Raw genomic sequence first — 12,488 nt, 5'->3', positions numbered from 1 at the left:
TCCTAGCCATGGACTGCTTCCTCCGGCCCCTCCAGATTCTTCCTCTGCACGTGCCTTAGGCATTTTGCCCGTTGCTGGGGAAACCACAATGAAAAGATCACCTCATTCTGGAAGAAAGACAAAGACAAAATAATTACAAATTGTGATGACTCTTCCAAAGGAAAACAGCCAAGGAACTGTTGTTGAGAATATTCTCTTAGGCTCTGTTATAACTGAGATCATTTTGAGGCATATGAAGAATATTGATGTACTTACCTATGTGTTTAAATCGACAATTCTTATTTTCCTGAGCTGAATTAAGATATCACTGGAAGTTTCACGCCTTCTCTAGAAAGTCCTCTGGAAGTTTTTGACAGCACTCCCTGTTCACCTGAGCGGTAGTCGTTCCCCGCGCCTGCGTGAGTCCCACGCCAGGCTCTGATGAGTCTGTGAGCACTCACTCCAAGACTCGGCGATTCCTGCTGCTCTCAGGTGCGTTGCCGCTGCGTGGCAGGCGGGCTTCTACACTGACCATGTGTCAGTGAGCCCTGCATCACAGGCCGGGATCTGTCTGAGGATTTTTTTTTTTTTAAGATTTATTTATTTATTTCAGTGGCAGGGAGAAGCAGAGGGAGAGGGAGAGAGACTCTCAAGCAGACTGCCCGCTGAGTGCAGAGCCCAGCACGGGGCTCGATCTCACAACCTGAGCCGAAATCAAGAGCCAGACGCTTATTCGACTGAGCCACCCAGGCGCCCCACTCTCTGAAGACTTTTTAAAGTGTCAATTTAGGATCCAAATTAAAGTGAAGTCCAAGTGTGAACAGGTAGTGCCAATGTCAACCCATGATAAATGGGTCAACAGGTGCTATTCATGTCTGGCACAGCCTGCCTGGCAGCTGGCAAGTTTCTTTAATGAGAAGAAGAAGACAAATCTCCATCTCAGAAAGTCCAAAATGGTGTGCGTGTTCGCGGCGGAGGTGTCTGTGTGATCTCACTCCATTCTTGGAGGCGCAGTATAGGTTCCAGCCACCCCACTCGTTTCTAAGACGCTTGAGGGCAGGAACCGCCCCTTATCTGTGTCTACATCCCTAGTGCGTGCCCAGTACAGCTCCAAACACAGCAGATGTTTAATGTTGTGATGAATGAAGTACTCAGGAAGCATTAGCCAGTGTGATAGATAGTAAAAACAGCCCTTCCAGCCAACTGGATCTGAATTTAAATCCTACCACCACTCAATAATCATGTGCCATTGATTGAATGTTTGCATCCCCCCCAAATTCATGTTGAAATCCTGCCCCTCAATATGATGGTACCAGGAGATGGGCTTCGGAAGGTAATTAGGAGTAGAGGAGGTCACCAGTGGGGCCCTCATGAATGGGATTAGTGTCCTTATAAGAGTCAGAGAGAGTTTGCTTCTCTGATATCTGCCCCATGAGGACACAATGGGAAGTTGGCAGTCTGCAACCCAGAAGAGGGTCTCACCAGAACCTGACCCTGCTGGCACTCTGGTCCCAGACTTCCAGCCTCCAGAACTATAAGAAAGAAATGTCTGTCTGTAAGCCACCTAGTGGATGGTACTTTGGTAGAACAGCCTGAATTAAGACACGATGTGACCTTGTCAAGTTATCTAACCGCCTCTAAAACTCAGCATGGTTCTCTAGGGTTGGACAGAATATGTATTGTTCACATGGTCTACAGGGGGCCTCAGAAGGAATTATCACCACATAATAGTTGAGGGTTATGTGAGGTGGTGGTGTAGCAGAAATAAAGTCTGCTTTCCCTAAAAGTCTCATCTGTTTCCACAGTCGACAAAACTGATAAGCAACCGACAGAATGGGAGAAGATATTTGCGAATGTCCTCTCAGATAAAGGACTGGTATCCAAAATCTATAAAGAAGTTATCAAATTCAACACCCAAAGAACAAATAATCCAATCATCAATAGGTAGAAGACACGAACAGACGTTTCTCCAAAGAAGACACCCAAATGGCCAAAGCATGAACAAGTGCTCAACGTCACTTGGCATCAGGGAAATACAAATCCAAACCACAGTGAGACACCACCTCACACCAGTCAGAATGGCTAAAATTAACAAGTCAGGAAACAACAGAAGTTATCGAGGATGCAGAGAAAGGAGAACCCTCTTAAACTGTTGGTGGGAATGCAAACTGGTGCAGCCACTCTGGAAAACAGTATGGAGGTGCCTCAAAGAGTTGAAAATGGAGCTACCCTATGACCCAGCAATTGCACTACTGGGTATTTACCCCAAAGACACAAATGTAGTGAACCAAAGGGGCACCTGCCCCTCAGTGTTTATAGCAGCAATGTCCACAGTGGCCCAACTATGGAAAGAGCCCAGATGTCCATAACAGATGAATGGAGAAAGATGATATGGTATATATACGATGGAATACTACTCAGCCATCAAGAAAATGAAATCTTGCCATTTGCAATGACGTGAGTGGAACTACAGGGTATTACACTAAGCAAAATAAGTCAATCAAAGAAAGACGATTATCATATGATCTCACTCATACGTGGAATTTAAGAAACAAAACAGAGGATCATAGGGGAAGAGAGAAAAAAATAAGATGAAATCAGAGAGGGAGATAAACCATAAGAGACTCGTAACCATGGGAAACAAACTGAGGGTTGCTGGAGGGGACGTGGGGGGGGATGGGGTAACTGGGGGATGGGCATCAAGGAAGGCACGTGATGTAATGAGCACTGGGTGTTATATAAGACTGATGAATCACTGACCTCTACCTCTGAAACCAATAATACATTATAGGTTAATTAATTGAATTTAAATTCTAAAAAATCTCATATGTTTCCAATAGACCCAGGATGCCAGAGCAGCGCATCTGAATTATAAAACCTCCAAGACAGTGGACCTGACCACCATAGTGACCAGGACCCAGTGACTCTCCCCGGAATCCCTCACTGCTCCCAGTCTGCTGGGAACTGAAGTGGTCACTGCTGGGCTCGGGGACCGGGAGGGTCTGTAGTGAATTGGCACGGGGGAAAGAGCGGTAGAGCAGAAGCCTCACTAGCTTCCCCCTGCCTTAGGGCCACCTTGACAATAGCTTCACAGTGAATAAAATGCTAAGTCTTCCCAATGACCCACGGGCCCTCCCTGAGCTGGCCCCCAGCCTCCTCAGATCTCCCCCCGCCCCTAGCAATGCATTCAGCTGACCTCAAGGCTTTGCTGGCTCTCCGGTGGATTCTCTCCCGTCTTGAGGTCTTTGTCCTTGCTGCTCAGCCCCATGTAGTTATTTCCATGGCTGCTTCCCACACCTAAATGCCACTTCCCCAAGACACCTTCTCTAACTACCAGACCTAAATTATCACCACCCCCCCCCCGTCTCCCCACCCCCGCCAGCAACACACACACACACTCTATTCTCTTACTTGGCTTTATTTTGCTTTGTAATATTGTCATTATATTAAATATTTATTTGTCTCTCTCCTGGAAGGCAAAGACTTTTCCTCTTGCCAGGCACCTAGGAAAGTCTTACATGTTTGAATAAACGAACTTGTGAACGAATGAAGCTGAGATGATTAGTGTGGATGTCGCCCACACCCTCCCGTGGTGGGGGCTGCAACCTTGTCTCACACAAGAAGGGCACTGTGTTGTTAATAGCCCTCAGGTTATCAATACGGCATCTTAATCATCTCAGAAAAGCGGGCCGGATATATTTCGGAATGGAGCATATGACAGCGAACAGTCAAATCCCACCAATGTTAAGAATTAATGAGCTGTCTGTTCCCTTATGAACTTAATGTATAAATTCTGCTGCTCTGTGCCATTCAGATTTAGAACGGAAGACGAAAATAATTGTGAAGGTGAAGGACAGCATTGGGAACTATTTTTAGAATCCTGCAACAAAGGTGTCTTTTTTTTCTAAGCACTCAGTTGAGCGTGATTTGATTTTATTACCTTTCTTATCTGCTTCTCGAATTCTAGCTCGGGGATTAGGATCATCCCAATTTTTCTAGTTATCAGAATTCACAAACACCTAGTGCCTGATGAGAAGGGAATGGAAGGATGGTAGGTCTGTCCAGCAAAGAAATTCAAGAAATCCAGAGGTCACACTATTGTTAATTTTCTTTGAGCTTCTTTTTTTTTTTTTTTAAAGATTTTATTTATTTATTCAACAGAGAGAGAGACAGCCAGCGAGAGAGGGAACACAAGCAGGGGGAGTGGGAGAGGAAGAAGCAGGCTCATAGCAGAAGAGCCTGATGTGGGGCTTGATCCCAGATCGCCGGGATCACGCCCTGAGCCAAAGGCAGACGCTTAACCGCTGTGCCACCCAGGCGCCCCTCTTTGAGCTTCTTAACCACCTCCGCGGCCAGGCGCAGCTGGGCGTCGGAGCGTCGGGGCGTCGGGGCGCACCCGCAGGCAGAGCGGTGCAGTGTCTGCCCAAGACTCTTACAGGCTCGACCTCGGATATGATAACGATGACCCCTCATTCACTGCTCCTAGAAACAAGTCAAGACGCAGAGCACAGCAGCAGCCGCGCGACCGGGAGGGGGTCTGATGAGGCGAGCTCTGGGGTGGCGACGAGGGGCAGCGGCGGCCGGGCAGGGCGGAGAGAAGGCCGAGGAGCTAGAGAGTTGGAGGTGATAAGTTGGAGGAACAGAATCAAGAGCGCAGGGGCGGGAAACGGCCTTCACAGCGGGGCCGCTGGAAATCCTGGCCTCACATTCTCGGCCCTTCTCCCGCAGACAGACACAAATCAGGCTAAAGCCTATCAACTTCCTCTGTTTCTTTCCCTGTTGCCCATCTTTTCTCAACCCAAGGCCCGGACAGACCACTGGGCGGAAACATCGCTGCATTTTTGTAACACCAAGCATACCCACTGCGGTGGTGTTTATGATTTTAAAGAAGGGTGACAACCTAAAAGTCCAACTGAGTAGATTGGGGGACCTCTAGGATGATGAGAACATTTTATGATGTGAGAAAACAGTCATGGGATATTATTAAATGAAAAGACAAGTTAAAAAAAAAAAAAAAAACAAGTTATGGGGCACCTGGGTGGCGCAGTCATTAAGCGTCTGCCTTCGGCTCAGGGCGTGATCCCGGCGTTATGGGATCGAGCCCCACATCAGGCTCCTCCGCTATGAGCCTGCTTCTTCCTCTCCCACTCCCCCTGCTTGTGTTCCCTCTCTCGCTGGCTGTCTCTCTCTGTCAAATAAACAAATAAAATCTTAAAAAAAAAAAACACAAGTCATCAATCAGTTTATACCACGCTTTCTTCCAATTTGTTAAAATTCAGTCATCTGTATGTGGAGAAAAACAGGAACAGGAAGGATACATATCAAAACGTCGACAGCAATTATATTTGAGTGGGAGGACTGTGGGTGATATTTATGGTCCCCTTTGTGTCTTTCTGACTTTTCCAAACTTCCTGCAGTAAACATTATTTGTATAGTGGGGGAGTCATTACACTTTTTGGAAAGAATCAACCAGTCCACCACCAAGTGGTTCAACCCATCTGAAAGAAATACCTTTGCAACCATGGGAGAAAACCCCTTCCCTCTCAAAGGTACTGTCTTGCTTTCTAAACCATGGTTTTCTAGGGGAAAAAAAAGTTTATTTTCAAGTTTTATTTAAGAAAGCTCTACACCCAACATGGGGCTCGAACTCAACCACCCTGAGCTCAAGAACCACACACCCTTCCAACTGAGCCAGGCGCCCTAACATTTTTATTTTACAGGGCTTCAAGCAGCTATGAGATCTTGCACAAGTCATTAAATAATTTTCAAATGAATCGACGGTCCCTCATGCGTGAGAAAAGATACAAGTCAGAAGTCCACACTCTGTCACTTGGACCTGGGGCAACTTTTCTGTTTGCCTCACAAGATTATTTTTGGGTCCCCAAGCCCCACATTCCATGCAAAATTAGGTAGGACTATTCTCACAGAAATATAGCCTCCTCCTTCAGCATAGGGCCTCTTTTACTAGAAGGCCAGAGAAGAGGCTGGTTGGGAGAGAGAAATCTCCTCAAGGAGCGAACAGCTGGAGATGAGCCCTGAGTCACTGAGTGAGTCACTGAGGAAAATGGCAGAGGCGGTAGGAAACGTTCTCAGGCCGGAGCCCACCAAGGTCTGCTGCAAGAATGTAAGTTCAGCCTTTACCCAAACACAGTGTGGGCTTCTCAGCTCAATATTTTGACTGCTCTGCCATCTGGCTGTATTGGTTTGCTGCCCGCCCGGCTCTGAATATCTCTTCCACGAGAGATTCTTGGCCATCTAGATACAGAGAAGGGGCGAGAGCTTGGCTCCAGTTCTACTCGGCCGGCACGCAGGGTCACAGCTAGGCAAGCTGGTCACACTGCCAGTGCTTGACATGAGCACCCTCAAATTCCCGTTTCGTCTTTTTGCCGTCCTCCCGTGACTCCTGCTACACGCTCTCCCATTCGTCACCTTCAAACCACTTTCTAGTAGTCATTTACAGACTCGTCAGAATTTGAGTCCCTAAATCTCTTCTCCCCGGTAGCATTGTGAGCTCGTTCCTTAGGTATGATGAAAGACTCTTCCAGTGCTAGGAAAACTGAAGGCAGTAGTGAATGCGGAAGAAGGGTGAGGTCAAGCAAATTGAGGGGAAGCACTGCTCACTTCCCCGAGGGCAGAAGCACCTACTCTCCTATTCCAAAGTCTGGTCTTAAATCAATGTCCGTGCTCTCTGCTTTGGAAAACTGGAATATTCATGGAAATGAGTAATTGCGGAGTTGAGGGCTTTCCTTAAAGTTCCACAGGTGAGGGGGCCTGGGTGGCGCAGTTGGTTAAGCGTCCCGCTCTTGGTTTTGGCTCAGGTCATGGTCTCAGGGTCCTGGGATGGAGCCCCAGGTCGAGCGCTCCCTCTCCCACACGTGTGCGCATGCTCTCTCTCTCTCTCTCTAAAATACATAAATCTTTTTTAAAAATTCCGCAGATGAGAATAAAATGCAAACTTTTCACACGAGCTTGTAGCTCTACAAAGCTGGTCCCTACCCACCTCTCTGGGGTCCTCCTGACTCCCCCTATTCCAGCCACATGGGGCTTCCCGAACAAAGCAAGCTCATTTCTGCCTGGAAATCTTTGCCCTTCCTGTTTTCTCTCCTGGAACCCTCTCTCACCTCCTTCATGGGGGTCTCATGGGCTCGAGTTACAAGATAAAATGCAGGACACTGACTTCAAGGTGAATTCCAGATAAACGATGCATAATTTTTTAGTACTTGTATGTCCCAAATATTGCATGGGACACAGTTAGGCCGAAAAAGTTGTCATCACTTCTCTCAAACTGAAATTTAATTGGGTGGCCTGTATTCTTATTTGCTAAATCTGGAAACCCAACCTAGGAAGCCTGACCAGCCACCTCATCTAAACACCCCAGCCCCATGCAACCGCCTTGCCACTCTCTTATCTCCTTTCCCTGTTTTGTCTTTTCAAAGCACTTAGAACCGCATGAAATTATAGGTTCTTGGCCCCACCCGGCTAGTTGGAGAGAAAGTTCCATTGTTCTAGGTAAAGAGAGGCCTTCTGTCTCTTGTTCGTGGCTCTCTCTCCTTCCTCTCTGATAAGCAAATACCATTTCATCTGAACGAATGAATGAAAGTTTAAATGAGTGAGTTCTACCTATATTTTCTTCCCTTGAATCTTTTACTTGAAGGAAAAGCAGATAACCTCCAGCGCAGAGTTTTGAGTTCAAGGTTTTCTGCTCTTTGCCTCCTTAGCTCCATGGCCGCCTCCATCTGCCCCGGAGCCCTGGCTGGTGGCCGTCTTCGTCTCTGAAAATGCCTGTCCCACCCTCACCCTGACCTTCCAGCTCTTCTGCACCATTGCCTGCCCCCCAGAGCGGCCGTGCCCCTCTTACCTGACGTCCCTGACATCAGAAATTGCACAGAGACCCACTGGTTGTGCTTTAGGTCTTCAAAATGCCTATGCTCCCGGGGAGATAAGAGTTTGTCCACTCTCCTGATGCAAATGAATTGATCGGATCCTTCCCTGGGAGCACGTTTTGGTTTAGAGAAAGGAGAAAGGAGAGAAGCTCCGGGGGGAGATTGTGTACAGGGCACCTGGACAGTAGGCAGGGATTCAGAAAAGTGAGATGGGGAGCGACCTTCCGTTGTATGCCGTTGTATGAGTCCAGTACCTTCTGTCCACGCTAACGCCTCCCAGTGCCGGACGGTCAGCTCCCCGGCTCTCCTGCTCTTCCTCCCTCAGCCCCTCAAGAGAACATTGTTCGTATTGTTGGTTAGCCCGGTGCCAAGCCATCTCTGTGAGCGAGGGTAGATGAGCATGTCTTGACTGCTCTGGAAGTCTGGGATCGGAGAGAACAATGACCCTGAGTCGTCCCTGGGCCTGGCTCTGGACTCAGGTCCCCTCCGCACAGTCTGGGGCGGGGAGGACAGTGTCCTAACTGGAACAGCAAGTGAATCCCAAGTAAGGAAGCATTGCAGTGGCTGAAAGATGAGGCGTCCATTCCCGTAACCAACCAAAGTACTCACGTGGGGCCTCCTTATTGATTTGGGGTTTCTTCGTGTGCAACTTTAAATCTCTGTCTCGTATTTGGGTCAGAGCAACGGGAGGGACACATGACTTGCTTTAAAATTAGCCTCAAAACTCATTGTGTAACAGCTCTCGTGTTCACTAAATGGAAGGGTTTCTTGAGAAGACAAGCATAGCATTTGTATTTAAGTCTCTCTGGGAGAATTATCTTGGAGAAAATCCTTTCGATTCACCAAGACTTAACGTTTCCACCTGTAAAATGGGGTAGATTTTGTTTGAAAGAAAAGAAATAAAGGGTAACAAAATAAAAGTGACCACCTCGACCAGACCTTCTTCCCCCCAGCCACCACCATCACCACACACACACACACACACACACACACACACACAATATTTGCGTTTGTCAGCGGATGGAGAACAGTCCTGTCTAAATCCCCAAAAGACAGGACAAAAGTAGAGAAGGAAAGAAATGCTTGGTTCTGAAATCACACCATCACCAGAGTCCAATGTTGAAGTTCCGATAGCTAGCTTAAGTGAGCTCAGAGAGTGTATTTTAAGTCTTAAGAACACAAACTTTTCTTTCTAACTATTTCTCCTGGGACAGTGGGACAGTCTTAACCCAAATTGAAAATCAGCAAAAAGAAAGTAACAAGAATCCATCCCGACTGCTGTCCTTCTCCAAGGACAAAGAGTTTCCCCAGATTTCTGATTCATCTTGGCAACATCTACAAATAAACCCGAATGACCCAGAGGCTAAATAGATGCAAAGAACTGAGTGATTGTGTATGCCTAAAATGTTTCTTTATGACACAGAAACAGTGTTCCCATGATCCACTGAGTTAGAAGAACAGCCCATTGTAATTTATATCTCACTTCTGAGGCGGTGGTAAAGAGCCCAGGCTTGGGGGAGAGAGTGTGCAAAGAATCAGCCCCCCCCTTTTTAAAAAAGATGTTATTTATTTATTTGTCAGAGAGCAAGCAGGGGGGGGGGGGACACGCAGGGGGAGCGGCAGGAAGCAGGCTCCCCGCTGAGCAAGGAGCTCGATGCGAGGCTCAATCCCAGGACCCTGGGATCATGACCTGAGCTGAAGGCAGACGCTCAACTGACTGAGCCACCCAGGCGCCCCAATCAGGGCCCTTTTTAAGTAGGGAGACAAAGACCACGTTACACAGACAAAACCCCCAAGTGTGGGGTGTGTCTCCTTTGCTGCTGGGTACATGACATGGCAGGGGGGTTTCTGTGTGTGCTTAAAGGAGGTCTTTGGAATCAGAGAGCCCTGGGTTCAAATCTCAGCTTACCAGCCATGTGGCCTTGGGCAAGCTATTTGGCCCCTTTGAACCTCACTTTGCTCATCTATAAAATGGGGATGATAGTAGCACCTATCTCCTGAGACTGTTGTGAGGTTTAAATGAGATAAGGTTTGTAAAAAGGGTTTAGTAAAGGGCCTGGCCTGTAATCAGGCCTAATAAATGTTCGACGTTGTTAGTAACTGTTGTAATTAGCCCTACATGCCTAAGGCTGCAGTAACAAATCACCAGGAATTTGGTGGCTGAAAACAACAGAAATGGATCCTCTCAGAGCTCTAGGGCCCAGAAGGCTGAAGTCAAGGTTTCGGCAGGGCAGCGCTCCCTCTGAAGGCTCCAGGGGAGAATCGTTCCCTGCCTCCCCCCGCTGCGGCGGGCAGTCAGCTCTCCTCGGCTGGAGGCCACAGCGCTCCACGCTCTGCCTCTGTGTTCACATGGCCTTCTCTTCTCCCTCTGACTCTCCTCTGTTCGTCTCCTCCAAGGACACCCGTCATGGTACAGAAGGCCCACCTAGATCATCGAGGATGATTTAGCTTGAGATCCCTAATTTAACACACCTGCTGAGACCCTTTTTCCAAATAAGGTCACATTCACAGGTGCTAGGGATGAGGATATGAGCATATCTGTTGGGGGCCACCATCCAACCCACTACAGTAATATTTATATGGTGACTTAGCAGGTAACACAGAGCTGGCCACGGGCCCGCGCTGCGGGTTCCAGGGCCTGGCCCTTTAAAAGGCTCTCTGTCATGTGGCTCGGAGCTCGGGCTCAGTCCCACCTGTAACCCTTTATGTGGGCTGGTGGCTAACAGCAGTCAGCTCCCCGTGAACCCCTACCGTTTGCCCTGTGTTCTCCAAACTAAAGGTAAGCACCCCCAAAGCTGCCCACGTCTGTAGGGTGCGTGACTGCTGTCCACAGACACAGGCTTCCCTGGGGAGGGAGGAGTTTCGGGGCAGCAGAAGCTCCTGGGGGGAGGAAAGATCGCTTAGCTCTCCAGACCTTCGTCGCCCATGGATTCTTGTGCTTCTCCGTGTTCCAGGATATGGGTCTAGAGTTTCTCATGCATTAGCACAATATTCACAAGCAGCTCCCACTACTCAAATGTGCGTGCATGTAGGTGCACACGTAACACGCATGAAACCTGACATGGAGCCCGTACGGTATTATAGGAACCTCGATTTTTTTTGAAAGATATTGTTCTAAAGGATTTTTCAAATCATGACAAATTAATTTATAGGATGAAATTTAAATATTCATAATAGTGTCTGTGATAATGGCACTATATCGTGCGACCCCATTACAATGCTTGTAATGAAGCATCTAAATGAAGAATTTTAGTGGCAGTTTCAGGGGCACCTGGGTGGCTCAGTTGGTGAAGCAACCGACTCTTGATTTTGGCTGGGGGGTGATATCAGGGGGGTGAGATCCAGCTCCGGGTTGGCTACGTGCTCCGCAGGGAGCCTGCTTAAGATTCTCTCTCCCTCTGCCCCTCCCACCACGCTCTCTCTCACACACTCTGTCTCTCAAAGAAAGAAATCTTTAAAATAAAAAAATTTTATTGACAATTTCAGTTGCTGCTGCCTCTGCGGAGCAAAACTTACCCCAATTGAAATTTTCAAAAACACTAAGATTCAAGAAAGTTCATCTCGTTTCATTTTACTGTCAACAGCACACAAATTATGGGACAATGTCGATTATAAGAACATAATGATCTTGTTGAAATTAAAGCAAAAAACATTAATTTTATGGATAAATATAATCGTACATGAATTGTGGATGTCTTTAATGTTCATGTATTTAAATTTATTCATTCATTCATTCATTTATTTATTTGACAGAGAGCTAGAGCCAGAGAGCACAAGCAGGGGGAGGGGGCAGAATGGCAGAGGGAGAAGGAGAAGCAGGCTTCCCACTGAGCAGGGAGCCCAATCGCAGAATGCTGGGGTCATGACCTGAGCCAAAGGCAGACAAGCTTCACCTGAGCCACGCAGGCGCCCCTTTAATGCTTATTTCAACGTATCATAACAATACAAGTGTGCAATAATCACAAAATCGTCATTTTCAACATTTTTGCGAACTTTCAGCCATATAAAACCCATAGATTGCGCTTTTCCCCAGTGTTGTGGCTATGAAGATATATTTGCCCAGGTGCAAGGATGAAGCAAATTTTATTTAAGTATCGACCTGGGCTGTGTGGGCCTCCACGTGTCCTCCCGCCGCAGGCCCTGCAAATGGTAACAGCTGGTCTGACTCTGTGTTTCAGGGTCTTCATCTCCAACAGGGGAACGTCTGCCCTAAATGATGGTTTTCTTGATTTAGACTCTCCCTGTCCTGGGGCGCCGGGGCGGTGCAGTCGGTGAAGCATCCAGCTCTTGGTTTCGGCTCAGGTCCTGATCTCAGGGTCGTGAGATGGTGCCCTGCGTCCAGCTCAGTGGGGAGTCTGCTGGAGACTCTCTGTTCCTCTCTGCCCCGCCCCACCCTACCTGCCCTCTCCCAAAAAAAAAAAAAAAAAAAAAAAAAGACTCTCTCTGTCCCTTGGCAGGATGACATTTAGCCCATCCAGGAAGAGGGTTAACACTGCTGGCCTTCGGGGTCCTTGGAGGAAGTCCCCAGGAATGCAGGCTGTAGATCCTAATTGGCTTTGCGGACTGGCCGCTCCTGAGCTAGAGGCCTTGGGCCACCAGTGTTCGGTAGGTAGAAGTGCTTTCAGA

This window comes from Ursus arctos, unplaced genomic scaffold (assembly GCF_023065955.2).
Source record: "Ursus arctos isolate Adak ecotype North America unplaced genomic scaffold, UrsArc2.0 scaffold_29, whole genome shotgun sequence".
Classification (NCBI taxonomy): Eukaryota; Metazoa; Chordata; class Mammalia; order Carnivora; family Ursidae; genus Ursus; species Ursus arctos.
Note: the sequence above shows the minus strand (reverse complement) of the source record.